The following is a 13523-nucleotide window of genomic DNA, read 5'->3' on the forward strand; positions in this document are numbered from 1 at the left end:
CTTGTCTTGAGAAAATTTCTCTCTTGCTCAAAAAAATTAAATATTTTAATAGAAGTAAATTTTCATTAATATTTTTATTTATTAACATTTCAAATTGGAAGATCAAATAATATTAAATCATTTTTTTTATTCAATATGGATAATTTCACGCTAAAATTATATAAAATGAGTATCAAATATTCAAGAGAAAAATTTTCTGAAGGTGAGAACAATTTTTTTTTAGCTAAAGTAGGTGGCGCTGCTTCCCTAAAGTATCTAAAAATCTTAATCAAACATAAAAATTTATTGTATCAAGTATTTATGATAATTTGAATAAAAAACGAATTACTATCAAGAAAATTTTTTTTTTCGCTCAAGAAAGAAATTTGGAAGAAAAATATTTTCTTGGCTCAAATGAACCTTTTTTTCTGTGTAAGAACGGCGACGCTCTTAACTGGAGTATACTACTTCTTAATTGAGATACACAGAAAAAAAAAATTTCTTGAACCAAGAAAATTATAAGGAAAACTGAAGTTATTTTGGAGCAAGAAGAAATTTTTTTGGCTTAAAAAAATTTAACTTCGTTTAAAAAATTTTGTCTTCATTCAAGAAATTTTCAGTCTTTCTTAAAATTTTCTTGATTTAAGTAAATTTACGTTTGACTCAAGACTTTTTCTCTTTCTGTGTACAAGAACCATTTCTTGAATTAATAAAATGCTACACTTTTGGATCGAAAAGTTTTCTAATAATGAAATGAAGAATAAATTGTTTTCTAAACAAAAAAAGACTTTTATGTTTTAATAATAAATGAATTTGTTGAAAATTTTTTTAAATTTTATTTTTTAATTAAAGAAATCAAAATTTTTCTTAGAGTCCCTGATTCAAAAAGATAATTTGAAATGATTACCTTCAAGTTAATGGTATATCTATATAGTATTCAAATCAGATGCTTTTAAATCATTTCAAATTAGATTTCTTAATCAGGGATGACTTCCTTGCTAAAAAAAGTCTTCTAGATTTGGAAAAAACAATTTTGAATGAAAATTCGTAAGTTGTCTATCTAAATTTGTTTTTTTGTAAATAAAAAGATTATAAAAATGACCTTGACTTCCGTCAATCAACTTTTTAGAAAAGGAAGATTCGGCTTCCTAATTAGACACTAGTTTCTTTTCTAATATACATTCACTTATACGGTATTCCTCACAACGGCAAGATCTTGATGACTACAATTAAGTATTAGTTAGAACTTCCCCTTCCAGTGGTATATTTAATTAAGGTTTTGTCACATACTTTCCTAGTTGAGTTCGAGTGTGGTTATCTAAACTTCGACAAAGTTTCGGTTGCTTTTAATTGGCACTGATCAATCTTTTCCAATGTTCCGCTCAAATAAGGGCTTATCACATCTTTTCCTTGTCAAATTAAGTTCTGGTATTACAAACTATGTTAGGTCATAACTCTAGTATTCCAAATTTTGGCAATTCTTCGGTAACGGTTATTTACTAATGTTACTATCAGTTAAGAACTCCAATGATATTCTCGAGTTAGGTCTTGATTCTGATTATTTAACTTCCAACCAAGAAAACATTTTTCTTTCTATTTTATTGAGCGAAAAAAAATTTTTTTTGACCCAAGAAATTTCAATTATTCCAACAAAATTAATTCTCTTGCTTTAAGAAATACCCAAGAAAATTTATTTGAGTCAAGAAAATTTTCTTGTTCTGAGAAAATTCAGCCTCTTGCTCCAAAAAATTTAGTTCTTGATAGAAGTAAATTTTCTTGTCTTAAGAAAATTTCTCTTGCTCCAAAAAATTAAATATCTCGATACAAGTAAATTTTCATTAATATTTTTAGTGATTAAAATGTCAAATGGGAAGATCAAATAATATACTGGAAAAAAAAAAAAAAATTCTTAACTGGAGTGTAAATTTTCTTGGTTCAAGAAAATATCAAGGAAGATTAAAAATTTCTTGAATGAAGTCAAAGTCTCTTAAGAGACAAGATAAATTTCTTGAGCCAAAAAAATTTCTTCTTGCTCCAAAATAACTTTTGTTTTCCTTAAAATTTTCTTGGCGTAAGAAATTTGTTTTTTGTGTGTATTTAATAATTTTTTTTTCATTCAATATATATAATTGCACGCTAAAATAATATAAAATCAATATCAAATATTCAAGAGAAAAATTTTCTGGTGAGAAAATTTTTTTCTTAGCTGAAGTAGGTGGCGCTACTTCCCTAAAGTATCTAAAAATTTTGATCGAATATAAAAATTTATTGTATCAAGTATTTATGATAATTTGAATTAAGAAAAAATTACTTCCACCAAGAATAGAATTTCAAGAAAAATTTTCACTTTAGCCAACACAACTTCGGTCTTCCTTCAGGCAACCGAAATTTTTTTTTGAGCCAAGAATTTTGTTCTCCAGTCAAGAAATTTTTCTTTCTGTGCTTTTCTTTCTCACTTTGAGAAAATTTTTCTCTTGAATATTTGATACCTATTTTATATTATTTTAGCGGGCAATTTGACATATTGAATGAAAAAAAAATGATTTAATATTATTTGATCTTCTAATTTGCCATGTTAATCAATAAAATATTATTGAAAATTTACTTCTATCGAGATATTTAATTTTTTGGACCGAGAGAGAAATTTTCTTAAGACAAAAAAATTTACTTCTATCAAGAACTAAATTTTTTGGAGTAAGAGGCTGAATTTTTTTAAAACAAAAACATTTTTTTGACTTAAATAAATTTTCTTGGATCAAGATACGTATTTCTTAAAGCAAGAGAATTAATTTGTTGGAATAAGTGAAGTTTCTTGTGTCAAAAAAAAAATTTTTTTTTCGCTTAAGAAAGAAAGTAGGAAAAAAAATTCTTTTGTTGTATTACACTGAGAGAAAATTTTTTTTTGAAAAAAATGAGACATGTTTTAATAATAAATGAATTTGTTGAAAATTTTTTTTAAATTTAATTTTTTAATTGAAGAAATCAAAATTTTTCTCACAAAAAAATAATTAAGAAGAAAAATATTTTCTTGGCTCAATATAAGTGAACTTTTTTTTCTGTGTACCTGCGCGCTTCGCGCTTAAGGCATGCAATTTTTGTGTTAAATATTTAACACATTTTTTTGATAATTTAACACAATAAATATTAAATTTACACATTAAAGTGTTAAATATTTAATACAAAATCTTTTGACTTAAAATTTTTTATTGTGTACCTATGCTTACAATTAAGACCAACTTTTACGTGCTACTAAGCAGTTTCATGACCAATCATTACTCAGATATGTAGAGGGATGTTGTTGCACTAAGAAAAAGATCCAATAAAGCTAGAACATATATATTGAAGTTATCTTGAGAAAATGTTTGTGTACAGTAGTAAAACTGTATCTACTTGTTGCTCGTCAATCCTAGAAATTACTCTACCTACTACTATCGGTCTACGATCATTGAAAGAGGTTGAAAAACTCCGAGTACCACAGAGCAAAGGAGCGACGAGGCTAAGAGTAGTACTTTCAGCGTCGTTTTTCCTGCTTTTCAATGGCGCCGTGCCAACCACTCTAACGTTCATCTTGACGCCTGAAGATTAAAGCTACCGGGGTATATCAAAGAAACTCACACAAAAGTCTACTTGATTTTTTTGCATTATACAATTGTGCCGCATGAATGTTATTGTCATTGTAAAATTGTTTCATTTGACAAATTCATGTGTTTCATTATGGTCGCTAATAGATCATGTGTGTATTTTTGAAGGTAACTCGTCTTATTTCTTATATCGAATTAATTTGAAGATGCATTCGAATTTTCAACCGATGGAATTGAATCATAACAAAAGAAAAATAAAAATACTTCTTTGTATAATTTTTTAATTACAGATAGAACGATTCAATCACTTTTGCATCTCCTGGGCATTTCTAACTGGAGTCAATATTTTTTAACTTGAAAGGTTGCTCGACCGGAAGAACTACACTGAAAAAAAAAAATTCTTGATTGGACGGTAAATTTTCTTGGCTCAAGAAAATATTAAGGAAAATTGAAAATTTCTTGAATAAAGTCAAAGTTTCTTGAGCCAAGAAAATTTCTTCGTGCTCCGAAATAACTTTTGTCTTCCTTTGAATTTTCTTGGTGCGAGAAGTTTATTTTCTGTGTAGAGATGCAAGGCAGAGAACGCGTTCGTCAATTGACCAACTTGATAAATGACTATTGGTCATTTTTTAAATACAATGACGGCTATCACGCAATAAATTATTAATAAATTGACCTAATAATAAACGAAATTTATTTTGACGGTCATTTTACATCTAAATGATTTTTGAAAAAATTTCCCTATAAATGTTTCATATACTAAACATGGTTACGAATAAATGATTATTTATTAATAAATGTAGATTCTTACACTGAAAAAAAAGTCAACTTGAATCAAGAGAAAAATTCTTAATTCAAGAAAATGATTTTGAAGAGTTTTATTGTTTTGAATCAAGATAAAAATTCTTGAATCAAGTAAAATTTACTTGAACCAAGAAAATTTCTTAGGTTAAAATTTTTCTACTCAAATCAAGAAAATGAAATTCTTCAAAATTATTTTTTTGATTCAAGTTAATTTTTTTTTTGTGTGTATATAAAAAGTATCGTTACTTTGATACTAAATATGTTTGTGACTATGACCAAAAAAATAGTTAATTATCATTAAGGTAGTTGGGTCGTGCGAGCAAAATTTCAAAAATCCTTCCAAATTCATAGTATAAGTAATTAAATGCATAATGCACATCCTATAATATAAAATTGATGATTGAACCGAAAATTCTCTTTTTTTTTGTCCAGGCTTAAATCCGTTGTGGATGCACCGTATAATCTGAAGCTCATATCGTAAATTCAAGTGTATCGGATTTCTCACTTTGCACATAACGTATCGAACAAAATGTTTTGTAATTCCAACTGCGGAAGTATGACTAGAGCAAAAAAACATTGGATACATATTTTTATTTTATTTTTATCTATACGTTGAAAATTTTCTTTTTTAATTGTCTTCAAAATAACTAACAAAAATTTTCAGTTGCTGCCAAAAAAAATTTTTCTAATTTTTGGGAACTAAATGGGGTCCTAAAAAAAAGGAGAAAAAGAATATATTTTCCAAAGATAAAATAAATTAAAAAAAAAAAAAAATTACATTTTCTTATTAATGATTCTACTTAATAACATAGACAGGTGAATAAATCATGAATGATAAATATAAATAGTTGCTGCAACAGGACGCTGTCCTCTGGGAGCAACAGGACAAAATTCTGGAGCAGCAACAGGTTTTTACTTGCGGAAGCAACAGGACCAGTCCTATGGGAGCAACAGGACAACAGCATGTTGCAGCGCCATGATTGGATTGTGTCAGACCGATAAGTTATTATTATTACCAATGTTATTGTTATTATTGATTAAAACACCTTTTCTAATTAATGATTAAAATTTTTGTACCTGAAACTTCAGCTTACATATTTTTTTAATTTTCTATCTTGAAAATTACCAATCCAAGCTCAAAAATTCGAATTACATTTGTTTTCAAATTTTGGGCTTAGAAATTTGAAGTTAAACAAACAGTCAATAAATATCAATGTTCAATTAAAAAACAATTTTTTTTGTTCAATTATTGTTCTAACAAATCGCCAGTATGTTTTTGAAAACTATCAAAATTTATAATAAAATAAATCAATAATACACGACGAAAAAAACAGGGATTTGCATAGGAAAAATTTCTATGTTAACATAGAAATTTTTCCAATGTTAACATGAGAATTTTTTCTTCATTAACATGATAGAAATATTCATGTGACATAGAAAAAATTCATTTATCACTAAAATTTATGTAACTTAATTTAATAATTACAAATTTACATAACAATTTTCTCATTCGAGCAATTTCAGATATTTTAAAAGTAAAACAGTGATATATACTCGGTTTGTGATAAAAAAATTCGAGGAAATTTTTTTCAAATTTTGCTTTACATTTCGAAAAAATTAAAAATCCAGCAGATTACGGACGGTGTGGCTTAAATTGCCATAACTTTTTCAAAAATTGACTTATCGGGAAGTTTTTTTTTTTCAAAATTTTTTTTATTAAATCTTTTTGGGAAAAAATAGAAAAAAATTATTCGAACTTATCTTCATCGTTATTTTTTAGATTTTCCGAAAAAATTCCGAATTTCTTGATAATAAACATTTTAAATTTCTTTTTTCTTTCTTTCATATGAAACTTTGACATTTTCTACAATTATCCTGAAAATTTCAGAATGGTGTCTTTTCGATTTCTATTTTTTTTCAATTAAAAAAAAATTTTTTTCATGTCATAAATGAATTTTTCCTATGTCACATGAATATTTCTATCATGTTAATAACGAAAAAATTCTTATGTTACCATTGGAAAAATTACTATGTTAACATTTAAAAAATAGGAAAAACCCTTATGTTTTTTTCGCCGTGTAGAAGTTATATAATTTACATAGAATATTGCTTCATATAGATGCCACAAAGAAGTATATAAAATGACACTTTTTTTGATAAAAAAAATTGTAATTTTGAAAAACTTTTTGGCAGTCTAAAAATAATTTTTCTGTCAATATTAAAAATAAAATCCAAATTTTGAAAAAATTTTTTTTCGCCAGTCAGAAAAAAAATTTATTTGCTCAACTTTAATTTTTCTTTCTTAAAGATTTTTTATTAACAGTGGATCCCTACGATTGCAGCTTCATATTTCTCTCCTAGATAAATTTTGAAAGCAAACGAATTAAAAAAAAAAAACGCTGTGCTACATAATATATTTTTAAATTATCTATTGCAATAGCGTTATAGTCATGAGTGCAACGAAGATAGTACCGTTTCTTGCAGTGAGTGCGATACGAGAAAAAAAGGGGATTGGCTGTCAATATATTTTTTTTCTATATAAGTCACATTTTTTATCAATTAAGTATAAATATTTTTTTGTGAGAGAAATTTTAATTTTTTTCAAATCTAAGAAATGTCTATAATTATATCCCGTGTAAAAAAAATTGTCCTAAAAGAGTCATAAGCTTAGGATCCTAACAGTGGCACAATTTAGGACATTTTTATGACAAATTTATGACACCAAACCGAAATGAAATTTCGATTTTAGAAAAATGTTGTCGCAATTACTCAGAGAAAAAATATTGTAAAAAGTACTTTTATGACAACTTTTGGATACTTTTATGACAATTTTCGGACACCTATGACTATTTTAAGATACTTTTAGGACAATTTTAGGATACTTTTTTGTAATTAATTGTAATAAAAATTTGATACTTATAAAAAATACGTGTTGTTTATTATTATTACATAAAACTAGGATAGTTTTAAAATACTTTTTTGACAATTTTAGGACAATTTTATGACACCTATGACAATTTTAGAATACTTTTAGGACAATTTTAGGATACTTTTAGGATACATTTATGACCATTTTAGGACACTTATGACTATTTTAAGATACTTTTATGACAATTTTAGGATAATTTTAAAATACTTTTTTGACTATTTTATGACACTTATGACAATTTTAGAATACTTTTAGGACAATTTTAGGATACTTTTAGGACACTTTTATGACAATTTTAGGATAATTTTAGGACCCTTTTATGACAATTTTAGGAGACTTTAATGACAATTTTAAAATACCTTCATGAAAGATTTAGGAACATTTTCAGGACAATTTTATGACACTTGACAATCATAGGACATAAAATGTTTTTAGAAACGTATTTTTTATAAGTATCAAATTTTTATTACAATTAATTACAAAAAAGTATCCTAAAATTGTCCTAAAAATATCTTAAAATTGTCATAGTATTATTCTTATATTTTACATAAAAGTATCCTAAAATTGTCATAAAAGTACTTTTTACAATATTTTTTCTCTGAGTAATTACGACAATATTTTTCTAAAATCGAAATTTCATTTCGGTTTGGTGTTATAAATTTGTCATAAAAATGTCCTAAATTGTGTCACGTTTAGGATCCTAAACTTATGACTCATTTAGAACAATTTTTTTTTACACGGGATTTTAAAAAAGGAAATTTAAGTTTTAAATTCTTAAAATTTTTTAATATTTTGAAAAGTGTCACAATATTTTTTTCCGGCTTGTGAAGTGGTTAGGTTTTATTAGTGTCGAAAAATTCGATCATATAATCATCAGTAACAATCAATTATAAAAGAATCACATAACTCAATTTAAAATGCAAAGTATCTCCTCGCATACATGAATAATAAAATGTAAAATTGTAATAAAGCATTCATCTAAAAATAATAAAAACAAAATTATAAATTATTTCAGCAAATATTATTCCTTATCATCGACAGATTGTTGGTTTGTTTGACAACGGATGTAATTATTTCTCATCCAAAAACATTGACCCCTCATAAACTCATAACTCTCCACTGTTCCTGGGCGTGTGAAATTCTCTTGCTTCCTCCCTAATACAATGAGTAAATTCGGTCGTCGCCCTCTGCTATTTTTTTTTTTATTTGCTGTCCTCGTACACTGACCTGGGTTAACTTGCCATACAGTGTCGAGTATTAAGCCTTCAGTACTACTGACCCCCTCCCCAAATTCTCCATAACGTGCGTCACCCCTCTCTTTTGTCTGGCGACCAGCTGCATTACGGTTCTACCGCCAAACTACCGGGTACATGGTACATGTATTATATACAACATTGAAAGTCGAAACGGTCATATACCCGTGCTATGCATTCTTTGATGCAGAATGTTCAACGAAAGAGAATGGCTCGAGAGCAGGGCCACGGTCATTCCAAAATAACTACACTCTCTTTTTCTTCAATATCGCTTTTTCATATTATGTCGCTTCTCAAAAAAAATAAAAAAAATTATTCATGTTTTGCTTGAGGTTTTCTTTTAACAATACTGATTGTATTCATTATTATTACCATCACAATGAAATGCTAACGACACATTCACAATATACACACACTCGTTCATAATTTTTAAACAAGTCATCCATCAGTCGAAATAAGAAAATTATTATTTTAATTTTAAAATAAATTTTTTAATTAATTTTCAAGAATTTTTAAGAAAATTAATATTTTTTAAAAATTTCTCAAAATTAGAAAAAAAATTTTTAATAATTTTTTTTGGTCCAAAATAAACATAATAATTTTAAAAAAGAACTATTAGAATTTTATAAAAAAAATTTTTTTTATTATCGATAAATTTAAAAAAATAAATTTTTTTTTATGGTAAAATATTTATCAGCAGAAAATGATATACACCACAGTTACTAGCAACGATTACTTGCACACCAAGTGCTCATGAAACAAAGCTACTTCTGTCTTCTCTAATTTAAACGTTTAATGACTTATCCTTACGTAGTGATGTATTACACACATACATACAACCGAAAGTGTGTATTAATTTACTCGGTGGATAAATGTGCTCTGTATTTAAAATTGGTTTCTCTTCAATATTAAAACTACCAATAAAAATTAAAATTCAAGATAAAATATTAATATTTAATATTTTTAGATTGTGCATTTATTTTTTTTTTATCTTTAAATAAGATAAGTTAACATACAATATACATATATATATATATATATATATATATATATATATATATATATATATATATATATATATATATATATATATATATATTACTTTGTACTTGCATTTGCGGACTTTAGAAATAAAACAACCCTCCCTATTTGCACTCGAGCGAATCAGACCATGCAAGCGCATGAAAAACGACGGCGAATAAACATCGGCAAAGAAAATGAAGTATGGAGATGCTTTCAAACTGATTTCTCTACTTTTTGATTTTTTTTGCTTTTTATCCAGCTTTTTTTATTCCTGTATAAATGTTCCACCCTTCGATGATTATTCATTACGTGCACTTCGGAAAAAAAATTCTCGAATCAATAGCTACCTCTTTACTTAATGACTAATCATGAGACAGAAGAGGATAAACAGAGAAACAGAGCGGCTATATTTGCGTTGAATTTTATATACGTAAAAAAAATCATTTTATTTAAGTAATTTTTTTATTTTTCGTTCTATTAAAGACTTACCAAATGTCAGTGGAGTTATACAACTATTAAAAATTATTTTTTCATAGTATGAATATCCAAATAACCACTAAGTATTAAGCACTTCGTATGCACTTGGCTTGCACTCACACAGAAACTAAGTATCCAATAAAACGAGTTTAACTTTTTGTTTCAAAAAAACTTGTACTGATTTTTTAAAAATGATTTAAATGTCATCATTTGACAGTTTTTCACTTAAATCACTAAAAATTTTCGTTGACAATTAACAAATGTAATTGGAAATAATTAATTAAAATAAAAAATTAATTATTGAATTTATTTCAACAACTTCGAATAACAAATAATTTAAAAAACTCCATTTGTTCGTTTCATTTGTAATGCACACATGTAAGTATACTGACCGTCTGCACGTTCTGTGCATCAAGATAACGCTCGCCGATTCACTAACCTACCTCACACACATCGAACGACGAACAAATGCGAGCGTAAGTATAGGGAAATGCAAAGCGGACTTGTCGGTGAAGAACTTGGTGTGGATCCCCACCTATCTTTTCTCTGCTGTCGTGTAAGTTTCGAGTCCATGAGCATGAAAACTATATATGTTATTACTATACTGCTATATAAATGAATTCTATTAAAGAGGGAAAATATGTATCTACTACAATTATTCCTACGGTAATTATTATTATTGAGGATTATCTGTTAAAAACATGGCTCTTTGTTTACGAAATAAAAAAAAATTTTTTTATGGAAAAAATTCAGTTTCATGGCCCACACAATACTTTTAAATATAAAATGACATTTGGAGTTTTTTAACAATCCTAGGTTTTTTTTTTTTTAAGTTATATCGAAATTAAAATTGTTGAAGGATTAAAATTTAAATGAATTTTTTGATTTAAATTATACTGAACTATTGTTTATTTTCACGCAAATGATGAGAAAAAATTTATTTTGAAAAAAAATTAGTAATTTAATAAAAAACAAATTTGTTGAAAATTTTAAACTGTTTTATTTTTTAGCTCAAAAAATCAAAATTTTTCTAGATTCAGGGAAAACATTGGGTGTAAATTTGCAAGCCGTCTGAATTTTTTTTTGTTTTTTTTTTTAATTAAAAAAAAAGTTTTTTCAAGAAAAGTTACTGTGAGAAAGTTTTTATTCTTTTAGCTAAAAATAAAATTTTTTTAAATTTGCAAAAAATTAATTCCTTGTCACAATAAAGCCCATTTTTTAAAAAATAAATTTGTTGTATCGGTGTAGAATACTGAAGAAATCTTAGAAATTGCTAAACTTTCGTGGACATATTTTATTAATGACTTGGTGTCAAAATAAAAATTTTGTTTTAACAACAAAAGTTCTAAAGCTAATTGAAAAATGTATTTTTATAATTCCCGTGTAAAAAAAAATCTAAATGTAACACAATTTGGGACAATTTTGGGACATCTTAGAAATAACCAGAATTTTTAAAAAGGTGCATTTAAGTAATTTGTCGTCAATTTTACGTATATTTTTGGAAATTTTCGGAATACTTCAATTTTATGACAATTTTACTACAATATTAAACGTTTATTAAATGATTTAAGAAAAAAAAATTTATTTTTGCACAGCTGTAGATTTGTTTAGAAATTGATGGATAAAACATTTATTGACCATTTTTGAGACAGTTTAAGTACAATTTGGGACATTTTTGGGACATTTCAAAAATATTTTTAGAACTTTTTAAAAATATTTTTAAGACAATTTTAAACGTTTTTTAAATGATTTTAATAAAGACAATTTATTTTTGCACGGTTATAGATTTATCGTAAGATTAATGGATGAAAATTTTTAAGACAATTTTGAGATAATTTTAGTACATTTTTGGGACTTTTTTGGAACAAATTTAGGATATTTTTATATCCTATATTTTATATCCTATTTTTATATCCTATATCCTAATAAATGTTTAAAACTGTAGTAAAATTGTCATAAAGTTGAAGTATTCTGAAAATTTTCAAAAATATACGTAAAATTGATGACAAATTACTTAAATGCACTATTTTTAAATTTCTGATTATTTCTAAGATGTCCCAAAATTGTCCTAAAAATATCCTAAATTGTGTCACGTTTGGATGTCCCAAATATTCTTGTAATAAATTAAAAGAAATCACAAAATGTAATTGTTTTCGGTTTAATCTACCAAAAAGTAAGATGAGTGCAAAACTAAACAATTACCAAAATTTAAATTTTACAATAATAATTTGTATTATAAAATAAATTAATGACTTTCATTATATGCAGTAGAATTGTAGACTACGAAAAAATACATCCCTTCGTTTGTTAAGAAAATTTTTAATTTCTTGGTAAAAAAAAAGTATTCAACAAAGCTATCATTTACAAGATAATCAACAACCAAAGTTGCTTTCATTTTTGATCTTAAGAATATTTTTTTTTCCTTCAGTACTTTGTATTTCACTGATTAAATTTTATCTAAATATTTTGTCTTATCTCAACATTGTCCGATTTTTCCGTGCATGTTACATGCACTCAAACACATATGAACTCCAGACCTGTAGATTGTAAATCAACAATTGAAAACTGTCAATTATTTTCGTTAAATTAGGATTAATAATACATAAATTTCAAAATATAATGGTATAAAATAATTTAAAATGTCAATAAATTTTTTCGGTTCGATTAAAATATATTTACAGAGCACAATTTTTAAATTTAAATCAGATTATGTACTTTAAATTAAAAAATTTAGAATTTGGGTGGAACGACCATCGGTTATCGAAACCGCAATATTTTATTCGAAATTGTTATAAGCATTATTGACTGAGCATAATTTATTGTCCATTATTATGAATTAACAGGTTGTTAAGAGAGAAAATATTGTTTTTGTGTGTGTCAGACAGTGTGCGCACAGAGTTGATATTCGAGAATTGACTTCCCGGTATGAAAATCAATGATTTAGAAAAATCAGGAATTTATTGGTTTCACTTCGGTTTTTGAAAATCGAGTTTTCACTAGATCTTCATGTTGTAAGGTCCTAAGAAGTTATTCTGACTACATTGTGTGTGTATATGTGTGTGTGTTTGTGTGTGAGAGAGAGATAAAAAGGGAGAGAGAGACACAGAGAGAGAGAGAGAGAGAGAGAGAGAGAGAGAGAGAGAGAGAGAGAGAGAGAGAGAGAGAGAGAGAGAGAGAGAGAGAGAGAGAGAGAGAGAGAGAGAGAGAGAGAGAGAGAGAGAGAGAGAGAGAGAGAGAGAGAGAGAGAGAGAGAGAGAGAGAGAGAGAGAGAGAGAGAGAGAGAGAGAGAGAGAGAGAGAGAGAGAGAGAGAGAGAGAGAGAGAGAGAGAGAGAGAGAGAGAGAGAGAGAGAGAGAGAGAGAGAGAGAGAGAGAGAGAGAGAGAGAGAGAGAGAGAGAGAGAGAGAGAGAGAGAGAGAGAGAGAGAGAGAGAGAGAGAGAGAGAGAGAGAGAGAGAGAGAGAGAGAGAGAGAGAGAGA

General features: G+C 26.9%; 1 protein-coding gene across 1 annotated transcript in view; it reads right to left on the reverse strand.

Moving 5' to 3' along the window:
* Positions 1-10391, reverse strand: part of Eip93f (Ecdysone-induced protein 93F) — an 85338-nt gene extending 74947 nt beyond the window's left edge. Inside the window, exon 1 of the mRNA XM_074250636.1 lies at positions 10059-10391. The gene's annotated coding sequence lies outside the window, so the exon portion shown is untranslated. The remainder of the gene's footprint in view (positions 1-10058) is intronic.
* Between the last annotated feature and the right edge of the window lie 3132 nt (positions 10392-13523).

The sequence above is a fragment of the Cotesia typhae genome, unplaced genomic scaffold, assembly GCF_013202065.1.
Source record: "Cotesia typhae breed Kobodo isofemale line unplaced genomic scaffold, CoteBio_Ctyphae contig_59, whole genome shotgun sequence".
Lineage (NCBI taxonomy): Eukaryota > Metazoa > Arthropoda > Insecta > Hymenoptera > Braconidae > Cotesia > Cotesia typhae.